At 38.0% G+C, this 16,261-nt stretch overlaps 1 protein-coding gene across 1 annotated transcript in view; it reads left to right on the top strand.

Annotated features, from left to right (window-relative positions):
- Positions 1-444: 444 nt before the first annotated feature.
- LOC139687937 (putative fatty acyl-CoA reductase CG8306) overlaps positions 445-16,261 on the top strand; it is a 41,579-nt gene continuing 25,762 nt past the window's right edge. The window contains exon 1 of the mRNA XM_071585296.1: positions 445-719. The gene's annotated coding sequence lies outside the window, so the exon portion shown is untranslated. The remainder of the gene's footprint in view (positions 720-16,261) is intronic.

Raw genomic sequence — 16,261 nt, forward strand, 5'->3', positions numbered from 1 at the left:
CCAAAAAACATTTCCAATGTAAAAATATGCATTGAAGAACAACTACAGGAAGGGGCGCGTTATTCCTGCGGTCAGAGCGCTCGGCGATCAATCGGAGAGCCCAGATTCGATTCCGAGGGACTCCTCTGAACATCCTCACCTTAACCCGTGCTATGTGATTTGCGGAAATTGCTATTTATTAAAGGTCGTTTTCCACTCGCATAGTCGATATTAAATTCGCATTCGCATCGAATGAAAGGTCGAAGAAAGACGATTTACGGCTCGTCTCGTCTTGGGCGACGTAGGTCGCTCATCGATGAATGGAGAGAAATACGTGGCGTAGTTGATCGTTCAAGCCGTCGGAGGCGCCCACATCGCCCCATGGTGCCTAACGCGAGAGGGAGGGAGGGTGGACTGGGATCCCGTCTCGCTGAGAGGGTCTGAGTTAGTCGGAGCAGAGAAAGCTCTGTGGAGAGCCAGTTCGGTAAACGGGAGCGGCGGGAAGTGATTGGTTTGTCCCGAGGCTTAAGACGGGAGTGCGCGCGAGTGAGTGAGTTTTCACGCGGTTCGTCGACGGCGACATTCCCTTCCATCCGCGGATCGACCCGCCCTGATCCTGAGGAGAGAGACTTCGAGAGAAGAAATCTCTTACACGCACCTTTTTTTCCCCTCGAAGCGGCCCAGCAGACGAAGGGGCGCAGCCGCGGACCTGGAGGCATCGTCGAAGTCTCCCTGCACATGTGAGTGTTTATTTTTTTGGAAATCTCTGCAGCAGTTGATACAGAAGTTAATTTATTCCTCGGAAAATACGACCTTGTGCATTGATTTTCTGGAAAAGATTCGTGGAATTCAACTAACCCGCAATACACGCCCTTTTGTTGGGAGACAACAAAATTCCGACGACCCCTTGGATTTTGGGGTTGATTCTGTATACATGGCAATTATTTCGCGTTGAAATGTTAGAAATTCGCTTCATCTGATGAATATTTGTGGATTCGCTTGAATATCTGGGGACTTAAATCGAGGCTATGAAGAGTATGAACGTTAGTTATACCAGTAATGGGTATCCAACTTAAAACTGTTGATAAGAGCATGTTCATGGGGAAAACAAGTATTGTATAAAAAGAATAGATACTAAAATCAGTATTTTTAGGGATCATCTTTTCTTCGAAAAATACGTGATAGCATTAATATTAAGGTTCTTACTTACAATTCCTAAAGCCCTGTTCCATTCACTATCCCGTTAAAATTAGTTTTTGTTCCATCTATCTAATTACGCTGGGCAACAGGTGGAATGCGCATAAAAGGAGCTACTAAGTAATCGCTGTTCTTACTATGATTGAAATATTCACGAAAATATTGTTCACTCGGAGAAGCAATGAACCAAATTATTGGACATGACTCTAAAATTCTATTGCATTTGGAGCCACTTGCTTTGGTTGAATCATAATTAAATGCATTCAAACATTAATGGAAACATGATAGCTTTTCTAATCTAGTCCTATGTTTTTTTTATCAACCTTGAAATTTTATGATGACAAACAGATCAAGTTACCAATTTAGTGGATTAAAAGTAGAAACAGACACTGTGTACTCTAAAAATAAAAACTTTAGACGTATTTAATATTTTTGCTGACATAAAGTACTTACTCCAAAGAAACTGTGGGAGATGCCGCAACAGTAACTTTAAATTAACAGTAGCAGTAACTCTAATTGTTGCATTTAAGTACTTACGTATAAATTTCTTTTTTATAGATTCTAGGGTGAACACTTGTTGATATATGCGCTCAAGAACGGTGCATTTACATTCACTCGAATGAAGGGAAACAGTTTTTTCCCTCAACTGGAATATATAGTGGTTTGCTTATTCTTCGTGTTCCACCTTACATTCAGTGAATCTATTTCTTTTCTAGCCAAGAGATTCCGCAACTTGAGAAAGTGCTAATAACCCTGAGATGGTGAGGAAATTGCATAGAGAGTATGAAACTTGAAACGAAATGTAAAGTTATGCTGGAAACTTGATATAGCTATTAAAACTGCTGACGCTATTTTTTTAATAGTCCTCCACGAGTTCATTCCCAACGTTCTTTCTTCTAGGCTGAGCACAATTAGTGAAGAGACCACTAAGGACGATTAGCGACCAACATGAGCGTTCTCCCGCGGCAAACGAGAGAGTTCAACGAAATATCAAGTGCTTACCACCGTTTCAAGTAATTTACAACTGGATATTATCATTAGGGGACCAATTTTTCCCAGAAAGGGCTTTCTATATATTCTGGTTAAGAGTATAAATCGTCTTCTTCTGGAAATCCCTGGGAATGTAGTGCACAATAGAGGAAAACCGGCTATCTTGCAATTAATTTAATAGCAGTCGTTAAAAATTCCGTTGTGATGGCATAATTCCCACCAAGTTCCTCATCCAATAGGTATGCTCGCTGTAACTGTAACAGTCAGATTTGGATAGCAACTGTAATTCACGTATACTTCAGACATCTCGTATAAATTGAACTACCATTTTACACCAAGTAACAAAAAATGGTGTAAACAATATAAACCTGATTCTATTACAAAGATAAAACACGTATTCAAACAGCAATTTGAGAGTATAACGGAAGTACTGGCGTCATATCTCGCATTGTCCACAATGGAATTACTCTCATGGCTCAGTTGCTGTGATTGTTTGGGCTGATATTATTCTTACATCTACCGTCTAAATAAAAGAACGTTTGTGAAGGCTTAAGCTAAAATCTAAAAATATAACCTACAACCCACCGTCAGGACGTTGGCGAGGGGTCATGCGTAATTATTGGTTCATAAATGCTGTTCGCAAAACTTCGTGAAAGACGTAAGCAAAAAAGATAAGTCCGGTTATCCCGTAGTCAATTTCGGAAAGATTTTCCTCATGTTTCCCTGTAAATCACTGCCATGCTGTGTGGCAGGGGATGATTACACAGCAGATATACATTATCATAAATTATAATTTTCCCTTTTTTTAGCTACAGTGCGTGTGAGTGTATTTATACGCGCACGTATAAATATACACACGTGTCCGAGTTCTCTACGGGTATGAGGGATACTACAGGGTCGCACCCAAAAGTGGTAGGACTGATTTTTTTACAAGAATTTTATAGATGATATACTTACATCGACTTAATAATCTTCAAAGTATGCTCCTTGAGCTGCTACACAATTATTATAACGTTGCTCCCATTCCCCGTACGCCCGCTGGAAATTTTCTTTGGGGATGCCGTTGATGACCCTCGTCGAAGCCTCTTGAACGGCCTTTATCGAGTCAAAACGTCGTCCCTTGAGCTGTCTTTTCATCAGGGGGAAGAAGAAGAAGTCCGGTGGTGCCAGATCGGGAGAATAGGGCGGGTGCGGCAACGTGGCAACGCCGTATTTGGCCGTTGCCTGTTGGTCGACACTCAGAATTTTCGGCACCATCTTGGCGCACACCTTGCGCATGGCCAAATCCTGTGAAATAATGCGTTGGACGTTGGATGCAGACAGACCCAACTGGTCTGCGATTTATTCACTGGTTAAGCGTCGGTCTGTGTTCAGCAGTGTCCTCACTCTGTCCACATTCGTGTCGGTTCTTGCCATCGACGGCCGTCCGGAGCGATGGTAATCTTCAACGAGCTCCATACCGTCTTTAAACAACTTGTGCCACTCAAATACTGTGGAACGGCTTAAGGCTGTGTCCCCATAAGCCTGCTTGATCATATCGAGGGTCTCAGTTGCCGTCTTCCCGAGTTTCGCACAAAACTTCACGGAATAACGTTGCTCTAAATTCAGATTCATTTTGTTTTTCGACGCGGACAAAAAACTCCCTTCCCTAAAAACGGTGTCCTCACTCAACGACAGCCCGCAGGCGACTGAAGTTGGTGTCGGTCTGTTGCTAAGAGCCCCCTCCACCTTACCCTGCAAGGCAGACCCCCCTCCACCGCTCGCGCCAGAGAAAATCAGTCCTACCAGTTTTGGGTGCGACCCTGTACTAGCAACAAGAAGGACAGTAACTAAAGTTAGATGAGATAATAACAACACACCAGACTATTTAAAAGGAAAAAATACGTTTTCAAACTTAATTAAGACACTTCTTTCCTCAATGGTCGAGGCAATATTCCCGTGGCTGCGCCACGACGCATCATACTATCGCGGCCTAGATAGTACATACCTAATTACAATGGAAAAAAGGTCTGGAATAATAAAACATCACACTTAGGTGTGTAGGCCTTTTTTCCACTTCTCCTAGTAACACTTGTTATTTCCGTAACAGATGCCTACGTACTTTATGGGATAACTGGTATTACTCAGATATTGCTAGAATAACTCGTGTATTCCGTCTCGTAGTTCAATACTACAGTTCAAAAAATCAGTATTGATTGTAACTAATTGTAATATATTGTCCGTAGACCTGTTACATATTTCATTATATATCAAATTCAAATTCTAAGAGTTTCATGACTTAAGGGTTTTAATATCCATAAAAATATTTTTGCTATTAAGACAAAGCTCCTCCAGTAGGTATTAATTTACTACCTAAAAATATTTGTTTATTTAATGCGATGAAAATGTGGGACATCTACATTAAAGTTTTTATAATTTCTCAGTTTTTAAATTTGTGAGTGCGAAATTTTTACGACCTTTATGATAATACAGTGTAGACATTTGATACTTAAGTAATAACTAATCAATATTAAGATCTAATTTATTTATTGTCCTTGCTACTAACAGCTCCTCTCGAATACATATAGAAGTGTGTCTTACTTAGACACCGTATTAGGAATGATCAAGAAAACTACACTAACTGTACTTAGTGTAGTTGATCTTCCATATTTGTATTAATTAACATAAATATATTCCAACTAAAAATTAAGAAAAACTTAATTTTTTTTGTTATATACCTGGCGTGTAGTCACCTCATGTCACAATCCCCAGTGGTGACTAGCAGGGTACCACGTAAAATAGAATAGATATTCGCGTAGTTCCGCCGAGTATTTTAGCTGTTATTCCTTTCCTATGAAATGATTGATTATGAAATAGTTCAGAAAAAAACCCTGCCACATATAAGTATAATGCATTGTTCTCGTCCTCTATTAATACTATAGGCTTTAGAAAATTTTGACTCATCAATTTATCATCAGACATCATTTATTGACTATTGAAACCTTTTACGTAAAGTAGTGTGCACACTTCCGCAACGTAACCTTGGATGAATTAATGACATAATAATTCGTAAAACACACGAGAGCGAGCGAACAATGTGAAAGTTCGGCGAAGGCCGGTGACTTGTCTCAGCAGTTGATCCCTTTGCGTGACGTCACTAGGTGCCGGTGTAATTATCAGCTGAGCCCGTGAGCACTGAGGCGTCCATTGACCTGAGCAAAGATCGTGCCGACTGGAAAAAAACGCTTCGATTTTATTTAAAGATATTATTAGATATCGCTTAGGCAACAGAAGCAGCAAGCTATATTCAATTATTTTTCTCGATTACTCCGTCATTTTAATGTGTTTACAGGCAGCCTACGCAGTACTTTTTATTATAAAGGAAAGGAAAAATAAAGGAAAAATATTAGAGATCATAGATATTAGTGAGGGTTTGCATTTTCATGGACAAGAACATTATTTTACCATTAATATCTGTTTTTACCATTTCTCAAAATAAGATATAGGAATATAATAACATTGTCCGACTTTGGTAGGGGTAAAAATATTCGGGTCAAAATTATTCTGGTGTGTCATCACTCTCTTCCATACACCCTAGCAGTGGCTTTGCAGAGTACTAAAAAATACAAACACATTCCGATAGAGGCTTCCAAGTTGAAACCCATTCGTGTCGCATCTAAGTAAAAGCGCGGACAACATTGTCACACTTGAACTTGACCAAATTGAATTAGTGACGAGTTTTATAGAGTTAAATTTGACATATCCAATGGCGACGATGAATCTTTGAATAATGAATTGGTGATATGCACCATTTTACTCGCGAATACTTTTGGAATAACACATTTTTAAAACTTGTATATTTTTCTACCACATATTATGTCATAAAAATGTCATTACATGCGGATTGAACCTTCCATTAATCGACCCTACAAAACTCTATTTCACTTACCTAACTAATAAAATCAGTAAATAAGGAAGAAAACGGAGTTTTCTCATGGTAAAAATTAAATGAAGTATAGCCAAATGAATATTTTGAAATAAAAGTAATCAGGATGAGCTTTTTTAGGATCATAAACATGTTTACACCAGGAAAAATAATGGTTTATTGTTCAAAGGTAAGAGTATAAACCCTTCTCAATATTGCAATTCGTCCCATTGTATTTATTGAGAAGATTCTACTCATGTTATCCATTGTGAGTATGAGTTATGACTGCATTTAAAAACATTTCTAATTCCACTTCTTTACATTATAGATACTGACGATACAATAAATCACGCCAAGCTCACAAAAATGTTCATTATAAATGTCATCAGGCACATTTGAAAATATGGTCAATTTTTTATGCATTGAGGCAGCATTTTGCAATTTCATGGTCTTCAACTCAAGTTCTTTACGCGTATTGGCGTGTGTGCTCATAGATGAGGTCATCGGTGGGAATGACAGGCATATTTCTTTAACTGCCTAGACTCTTAACTCTTTTGACCTTCTTTTATGTCACGGCAATAGATAGTATGATTATAATGTTTTTATTTGGTTTCCATCCGAGCACTGGCACTATTCTGCACCGTTAGGGTAATTGCGCAATCAATGGTAATCACCGCAGCACACCATCGCGCAGGAAAACACTTCCGAATCTTGGATGACTGGGTTTTCTGTCAAGGTTACATATTGAATTCGATGGTTTCAGGCTCTACTTCGTGAATATTCATGATCACTGAATACGTACATTTTGTATTTTTTCACAGAAATTTTATAACACTTCTCCCGGTTTCAACGAAAAGGCAATACCTGATGACCATCATAGGTAAGATCATACCTGATGATGTCGCCTATACGCAGAAACTGGCAGTAATGTAATCAAGTTTTTGTGATAAGGTTTAAAGTTTACTGATTCAGTGAGGGTTATATATCTATCGGAAAAAACACAATATAATCTTAAAAATCAGAAAGACGTTTAATGGACTAATTTTCCTGTGAAGGATTACTTTCTGATATTTTCAGTAAAAAAATTGAATTCACAATTAGCTGAAAGTATTTTCATAATATCAGGCATTTCTAAAAATATCTAATGCTTAATTCTGGGTATATTGTTGACCCTCTTAGTCGATTGGCTGGTGCTTAACCGGCTATAATGGTTTTGATGGACTATATTCCATGAATTCGATATCCTCACTCTTATTGGATGTTTTCGTTCAACTGAAAGCAATGAGTCAATCATAGGCGATCATGGTACAATATTTGATAATAGTTTCATCTACCTTAAATATTATATAACCATAACTCTCTTAAAAGTAATACATATAAAATACAGGTTATTTAAAATCAATATGCAAAATGGGGTACATAGAAGTATACATTACATTTCCGTTTATGCCAGTTCTAGATATATATCTGCGTGGTACCCTGGAAGCCACCGCTATAGTTTATGTTAGGAGTTATTATTACATAACAGACATGCAAAATCAAAAATTAAGTTTTTCTTTATTGTTAGCCGCTTACTGCATTGCAAGTCAATTACTCAAATAAGATAGCTCATGATTACTAAAAGAACATATATTACAGTACCTATGGTAAGTGAGCCATACTTGTCTACGCATACGGAACGAGCAGTAGGTAACAAAGACAATGACTAAAGCTAGATTAGATATTCGTAAAGGCAATACACAAGGCCACTTGGAGTGAAAAAAGAAAAATACTCCTAGCGCGGTCGTATGGAGTTATTCTCATCCCTTATCGTTCGTTCAGCGTACATATTAAAATAGGCAAATTTAATGAATGTTAAATCTAATTCTTCGTCTACTCTAGCAATATATCTAAGATCACATTAGGAGAGACGAAAAAGATTCCGAATTAATCCGCACCAGGTAGGACAACAATAACAGAAAATATCTAGAGCCTATAAGGTATGCGGTATGTCTTCTAGGCAATCTTTGAGACACCCCTCAAACGTATTGGTAAAACAAAACATTCGATGTGCCACCAAATTGTTTTAAGGTCTTAAAACGTTTTAATCGCATCGGATACACCATCATAATCATACCTAATTATCAGCCATAAAGTTTGAAGTACTTGTACATCTACATCCACACAGTAGCCCACAATCCCTGGTAAGGACTTGTGGTAGGGTCATTACGGCACCGACCTTACATGCATTTTAATATACATGTACGAGTATACTAGCTAATATACAAAAAGCTTGTATTCAAGCACCATTAAAATATAATCTTTTGAAAGTAATTGGTGGAAAGATTGTAAAACGTGAGGCGGAGGCTAATTTATTGGCATTTATAGTTGAAATCTAGGTTTAAAGTGCACACAGAACGCATGACCAGTGCAACTAGTAGTACAGCATTTTATAATATGTACTCCCTGTCTTAATTTTCACCTTGACTTTTTTGTATCACTAGTCCAGTGTTTCCAGCTAAGCAGATTTGGAGAATAACATTTCGACGTCACTGAAAATATTATGCTGTGGTTGCAAATATATCCGCAAGCCAAGAGTACCCTTTCTCCTTATAGCCTCAGACAAAAAGAGACGTATTTCGCTCTCACGGGTTAAATATGTTTGCAAATATGGACATGCGCATTTTGTGGTGAGCCACTAGCTTCATTTAAGGTTAACTTTGCCGCACAAGTATCCATAGAGCATTTTATGCACACATTATTATTTCAATATGACTACGCTCCCTTACTTTTGAGATAGAGTCCTTCGGAGACCTTTATGGCTTGAATTTATCTATCTGCATGGTACCCTGCAAACCACCGTTTGAGTGTGTGGTAAGGGTTGATTACACATTCGGCAATCAGCATCAAGAACTAATTTTTCTTAATTGATAGCCACAATGTATGCATATGTGTGAATAAAAAACAGATATAATATGTATTTCAATTATTCAAATAATATAGCAAATGATCAGTACAGGTTCATAACGGTATAGCTGTAGGTGAGAAAAGTTTGAAAATATATTTTTATCCCCATCGCACTACGGTAGAAGAGATCATGTTAATAAAATTCGAGAGATGAAGTGTATAACGGATAAATTAAAATTTAATTTTTCCCTAAGATAAGGGATGAGAATAATGTGGTCCGACCGCACTGAGAGAAGGTTTTACGAGTCGAAAGTAATGTTGTATCGTGTAATCACGCCTTGCCAAATACCCTAGCGATGGCTTGCAGGGTACATTGTAATAATAAAAATAAAAAAAGAAGTACACCAACTAAAGGTAGATGAGATGAATACCTCATGCTGGGAATGAAAAAAGAAAAATACTTTTCCCCCATAAGGCGGTCGGATAGTGCTATCCCTCTTGTCTTGGAGTAGAATTGTTTACTGCAGACTATTGGCATAAAATATATGGCAAAGAGTTGGTGATTTCTTTTCGTTTTTCATGCAAGCACGCCTGTAACAAAGCGTATTAAAGGATACATTTGGAAACATAGAAGATGTGGGGTAGTTGAGTATAGCTGTCAATATCGATTCGGATGTGAAACATTGTAAATTATAAAGAAGCTTATGTACAGCCTATATAATTAATTCGGTAAGAGATTCGTGGAAAAACGTATCATGAAATGGTAAGGGAGGGATGTAGAAAATAGGAAGCATTAAGCAGATATGTCCGAATAGTCGCGCCATTTAACGAGGCCGTCGGAATAACACCAGCAGAATCTCTTATTTGTGGTATAAATTTTCGGATCGATTTATTTCTTTGGTAAATATCCTGCAATCCATCGCTAGTGTGTGTGGCAGGGAGTGATTACACACCAGGCTACTATTGACGCAAGATAATTTTCCCCGTCACGCGGTAGGATAATGTTATTCTGACCCCTTATCGTCCATGAGAAAAATGACACCTTAAATCTATCTGTTTTACAATTAATCTATCTAATTTTTATTTACATGGTCTCTCCTACCGCAGGGCGATGGGGCTAATAATACATTTTCAAAATCATAGCTAAAGAGACATCCTTCCAATTTATGCAAGAGGATTAATCTGTAATATAGCCTTCACTGCGTGAGTAATTCTCCACCCACCTTAGTATTTTCCTATTATCAAGGAATCTCATTATGTTACTGTCAATAATAAGTATTTTGGAACAACGTAAGAGAAGCAGAAGGTATACAGAACTAAAGAAAGAGTTATTTTTTTCGTACCTCCAAGCCACCACTAGGGTGTGTGGCAGGTGTGAATGCACACCAAACTAATTTTTAACCAAATACTTTTACCTCTACCACGGTCGAAAAATTTTATTCGGAGCCCTTATCGTTCAAGGAAAAATGGCATCTTCTATTTTTTCTACACTTAATTTCTCGAATTGTATTGACGTGATCTCTCCTACCGTAGTATGTTTACGGCAATAATACATATTCAATATCATTGCTAAAGACACTTCCTTCCGATTCATGCAAGAGATTTAATCTTTAATTTAACCTTCGCTCTGCGAGCGATTCCCAGGTTAGCTCCTCTTATATTTTGGTCTCGCCACTCATTTTATCACGGCAATGTTTTACAAATCTAGCTCCTCTACGCTGCACGCGATACAATTCGGCAATCAATCCAACTTCGTGAGGATCCCATATACTTGCAGCATATTCTAAATGAGGCCTAACCAGCGAAATAAAATATTTCTCTTCAACCTTTTCATCACATTTACCCAGTAGTCTTCTGATAAATTTGAATTTTTTCTCATCTTATCCGCATATTCCCCGTACGTGTTTCTCCAAGGAGAGGTCGTTGAAGAGGTGTTCCTGATACAGTAGGCGTTCAGGGGGATATCGCTCTTCAGCCAAAAATTCATCACTACGCCCCTTTTAAGTTTAATTCTAATTGCCATGTGTTACACCAGAGTTGTATAGCCATTAGGTTAAAGAGCGCTAAAGCTGCTTTATCCTCAGGGTTACGGATAGCTCTGTATACAACTGCATCATTGGCAAATAAACGTATCTTACTGGCGGAGTTAACGTCGTTAACGTAAAGTAGGAATAAAAGAGGTCCGATAACACTTCCCTGGGGAACACCTGAAGTGACCCTTACTGCTTCTGAGCTAATTCCATCTTTGACTAATCTTTCAACCCGACAATTCAAAAAGTCTTTTATCCAACCCCAGATATTTGTATATATGCCATGTGCTTCTAGTTTCGTGAGTAGTTTACTGTGGGGTACTTTTTCGAAAGCTTTTTTTAACTGGAAAAACTGCGTACACTGGAACATAGCTCTCTCCCGTACTAAGGATATCATGAACAAAAAGCGCAAGTTGTCTCTCGCAGGATTACCCTTTCGACCTTGCATGAAGTGAATGTGGGGGAAATAGGTATGTGATTGCTCGGTTCCTCCTTGTCTCCAATTTTAAATATTGCTTTTACGTTAGCCGTTTTCCAAACCCTGGGAACCTTGCGATCCGCTAGTGGTTTCTTAAATATTATTTGAAGATACGGTGAATTTTCCGAAGCTAGATCATTAAATATACGAGCGGGTATTACATCGAGCCCCGGAGGATTTATCAGGCTCAATATTTTTCAGATCTTATTATATAACGTGGAAAGGATTTGAGGATATATTGTGCCACCTTAGTCGGATTTAAGGAGTAAATTAGTGGTTAGTGCCAGGGTTCATGGAAAACCTACCCTAACTTGGTAGACCACGACTCGTGCTGCCAAAAATAATAACAGGTTATTTTTCCGCGGATGTTTATAACATGTTGCTATCGGGCTTTTATTTTAGTGTCCTAAATTTGATTTCTAAAACCATAAAAGAATTTTTGCCCTCCTAATTCTTGCCAGCGAGCATTTAGTTTATAACATTATTCGAGGGATGTATCCTTACGTGCCTAGTAACGCCATTTGGCAGGCTGGTGATTATATGAGCACAACCAGGATTGGAATGGCGGATATTAGCCGGTGATGATTTCCGGGATATTATGGAAATCTTCTGAGAGTGCACCTCTCTTTGTGGTGAAAGAATACGTACTTACATCTGTTTGCTACTTGTAGCCACGCTATGCCGCTTTCACTCCCAGGTTGAACGTTGGCTCTTATACGATAGAAATCACTTCGCCGAGCTCAGACTGGAAAACACGAAAATTACAGGGATAAACGAGAAACATCCGGTTGCCACTTTCCGTGAGTAAAATGTCCCTTCTCACATATACACTCACACACGATTTCCTTCTTTTAATTCTTCCGCCTTATCCGGTAAAAATCGTTTATCAATCATTTGATGTATTCTAGACCTTAAGCTCTTCATTATTAGGTTGCCCCGTATTCAACATACCTACCCAATTAGATTTCGCTGGTTGCAAACAAAACTGTTTTTTATGGAAGGGGCTGGGAAAAGAAAGAATTTTCAGCTCAGACTACTTTACATAGGATATTTATCATCTGTGACGCAGGTCTTTTCAGAGCTCGGCGCATAAAAACTTAGCCAAACAGCCCATGCTTGCTAAGTTTTAGAGTTCAGTTATCGCAATTTACGAGTATTATCGTTTCGAAGACATTCAAAACTCCTTTCTTACCCATTCCGTTCCAGAGGCGACTCTACACGCCCCTATATGCCACACTTATTTCCTCATTTGCGTATGACTTCGTGTTCATACATTTTACTTGATTTTTCCTATTTGTTCCTTTGCGTTCCCTTAGATTTTCAATTTTTTTTCCTTCAAACTACGAGTAAAATCATGAAATATATCACAGGTTATATTTTCCGTCTGTTTTTTCGCGGGATGTCCTATTATGAGTGCATATGAATTTACACTAAAGATACAGCCATGAAATAAGGGATAGTAACATACAGTACCCGAATGAAAAAGAGAATAATGAGCGTCACTTTCGCGCTACTTGGACCTTGTCATGAATTTGACTTTACCATTAGTGACCGCTTGGCGAAAGTTTCGCTTTTTAATATAGGAATGCAAAATGCAAATGTAAGCTGCTAGTGCCATTAAAACGTCTCAGCGCCGGGTAAGAAAGCGTTAAGCGATTATTAGAAACCCTAGCGTCGGAGCCACATGAACGGAAAAATTGCAAGCAGTTAACTTGAAAAAAAATAAATCTCAAACAGTTTAAACGCTGATATGACAGTTTTAAGGGAAGAAGGCGAGGAAATATTAATTCTTTGACAAAAGGTGATGAATTTTGTGAACTTGTCCTGGGAACAAATCCTGTGAACCTTTCAGAGGAAATACATGAGTCTTAAATTGTATTTTCAATCGTTATTACCTTAACGAATTTGTAACTTTTCCCGTTCTTCCAATTTATCTATAACAGGAGAAAAACTTGCCTCACATTCCAATGCTTGCCTCAAATTACACCATATTTATCTCTTCATCCACCTTCTTAATTTTAAGCCTGCGTGGAAAATTCGAATTTGGCGAGTTTCACACTGAAACTAACAAAATAATGCCGGTCTCAAATCAATATTAGAAGATGAGATCACGAGACGTTTAGCACCGACGATGAAGGCATTTCTTTTTCCCCACACAAGTATCCAAGCTCCGTCCGGGCCCGATACGGCTTAACTGCGGTGATATTCAATCAATATGGCTTCACTGCCGTAATACTTACTTAACAAACCAACCAGAGGTTGGTTCTATGAGTATCTCAAATTTTAGTTTCTGCCACGTTAAACTTTATCGTACGCAAACTGATAGAATCATAACGTGAAAAAATATTAAAGACTTTATTTTGCACGATTCATCGAGTCATTAAAACATTGTTTTCTTACCTTTTCCATGGTGATTGGCTAAGTAAACAACCAGAAAGGAGAAGAGAACTTATTTAAAAAATAGTACAAGGGGGAAATTCACTCGCGCAGTCGAGGAAAGAGGAGTTTGATGGGAAAATGCCCTTTGGTAAAACATGCTCTCCGTAAGGAAATTGGTGCATAATAAGTAGTTGTCGTCAAGTCTCTCCTTTTGTGCTTTTCCTGTGCACTTCAACTTATGTACTTCATTTCCATTACCTTCTTCTCAGCAACCCGCACGTTACAGCATTGATAAGGAGCTTTTCCTAGCACTATAAAAGCTGCTAATGTATTATGTACAAGTACACTATCTAGAAATCGGGAACTAGTGCCGCCCTAGGGTGTATTCCTATCCAAGTTTTCTGAACACGTCATTTCCTTCCTTCTAAAACTCTTCCAGCAACCATGGAAATTTGTTTTTAAATCAAAAAAATAATGAATGATATCGACAAAAACGGAGAATATTCTCATTTACTTGAATATTCTACATACCTGGGTTAACGGTTATTTCCGACGATTGTCGGACTATAAAACTGAAACAGTAGAATGATATTAAGAGGCGATTCTGAAAACGGCTTCTGCATTGCTCATTATCTGACGTGGAATTTGAAACCTGAAATTATATTTACGTTGATGGTAATCACAAAGATCATTTGCATTTAAAGTATTCTCCAACTCCACACAATGCTGAGTCGCATAGCCGCAGTCACATAGGCCGACTGTAGATATCACTAACTGACTACGATCATCGGCTGAAATAAATAGCAGAATTGAATGAAATGAGTTAATTCTACTATCCCAATAAGAATGAATGTCTAAAGAGCAAAGGAATCTTACAAATGCAAAAATATTGAATTTGAAATTTTGCAATGTCATATACGCAACAATTGAATCATGATGGTCAGTCTTAAATAATCAGTAGCCTTTTCACGTCCGAGATGGAAAATCATCCATTAATATAATTCAGTCCCACGATAAGTTGGAACTATAAAAGCTTCCGAAGGGCCCCATGCTAGCAATTAGTGTGGTCATATTGATATTGTCACGTGAGCATAAAATGCAATAGGAATGCCTGTGCTGGCAAAGTTAACCAAAGATGAATCATGTGAACCAACCCAAATGAGCATGTCCATGTTAGCAAAGTCCATGTTTTCAAACATATTTAAACCGTTAGAGAGAAGTACGACTCTTTTTTCCCGAGGTCATTATCGAAAGGGCACACTCTTGGCTTGTCGATAAACTCGCATCGATAGTGATGTTTAGTTGTTATTTTCAAGGTCTGTTTTACCGGAAATTCTTGATTTTTTTATCACGGAAAGTTCAGGAGATAATAAAAACACGGCGTATATATTATAAAATACCGTAGAATTAGTTGCACTGACCAAGTTATCGGCGTGCACTTTAAACGCAGATTCAAACAATAAAAGTCTCTCACCAATTTCACCTCCCGTCTATTATTTTGAAATGATACCGACCTAGAGCACAGACTACTCCTTTAAAAGTATGACTGTATTTAATGACACTTTATCCGTCAGGTGTGCCACCATTGCGATAAGATTAAAAAAAGGTTACTGATTGTTATATCATCACAAGCTCCTACATTTTATCTCCCTTTAAAGTTAAATTTAAATACTAGACCCATTTCTCTCTGTGAACTATCTGGTATATAGAAGAAGTTTAAACGTCATTTAAATGGATCACCTCCGAAAAATAGTCTTAATATCTCATTTTCCATCAATCCTCCACTGCTTCGCTTAACGTTAAATTTGAAAATATTGTCTCCCTTTGATGTGACCTGGTTGGACACACCTGGTTATGATTGGATGAATAATTCAATCGTCAAATCTAATAACTATGCAGATTTTGACAAAATGTCCAAAACCTTTGGATTAGCCGGAAAGGTAAGTTATCCATTGCAATTATCCGATAAAATTGTAAAAATAGTATATGGATTTAATTAATAACGAGAGAATCGCTGTTCTATAAAGGAGTCTTTAGATAAGTCAAAACTGCGCCACAAAAACTCATAGCTGAAGACTCGGCAGGCCTTTCAACGTTTTAACATTCACTTTTATACAGAGATAGGTATTATTACTGACCTGGTTAGCCCGTTGAGTAGCTACATCGCCGAGGTCACTGGAACAGATTCAGTAGCAATGAATCATGTTTTAATATAATCCCACACTCGTTTTCATTCCTCGATTGAATCAGGAAGCTTATATTAAACCATATCTGTTCTCGATATATTTTTGTACGTATCAATGAAAATTTTCTCTTCAACTTACGTCTCGCCCAAACATTATTACAGAAAAGAGTATACACACACCCATATATGTGTAAATTATCGTAAAACATTAGCAATAAAACATCCGCTTTTAG

This window comes from Hetaerina americana, unplaced genomic scaffold, assembly GCF_022747635.1.
Source record: "Hetaerina americana unplaced genomic scaffold, ioHetAmer1.1.p SCAF_2, whole genome shotgun sequence".
NCBI classification, from domain to species: domain Eukaryota; kingdom Metazoa; phylum Arthropoda; class Insecta; order Odonata; family Calopterygidae; genus Hetaerina; species Hetaerina americana.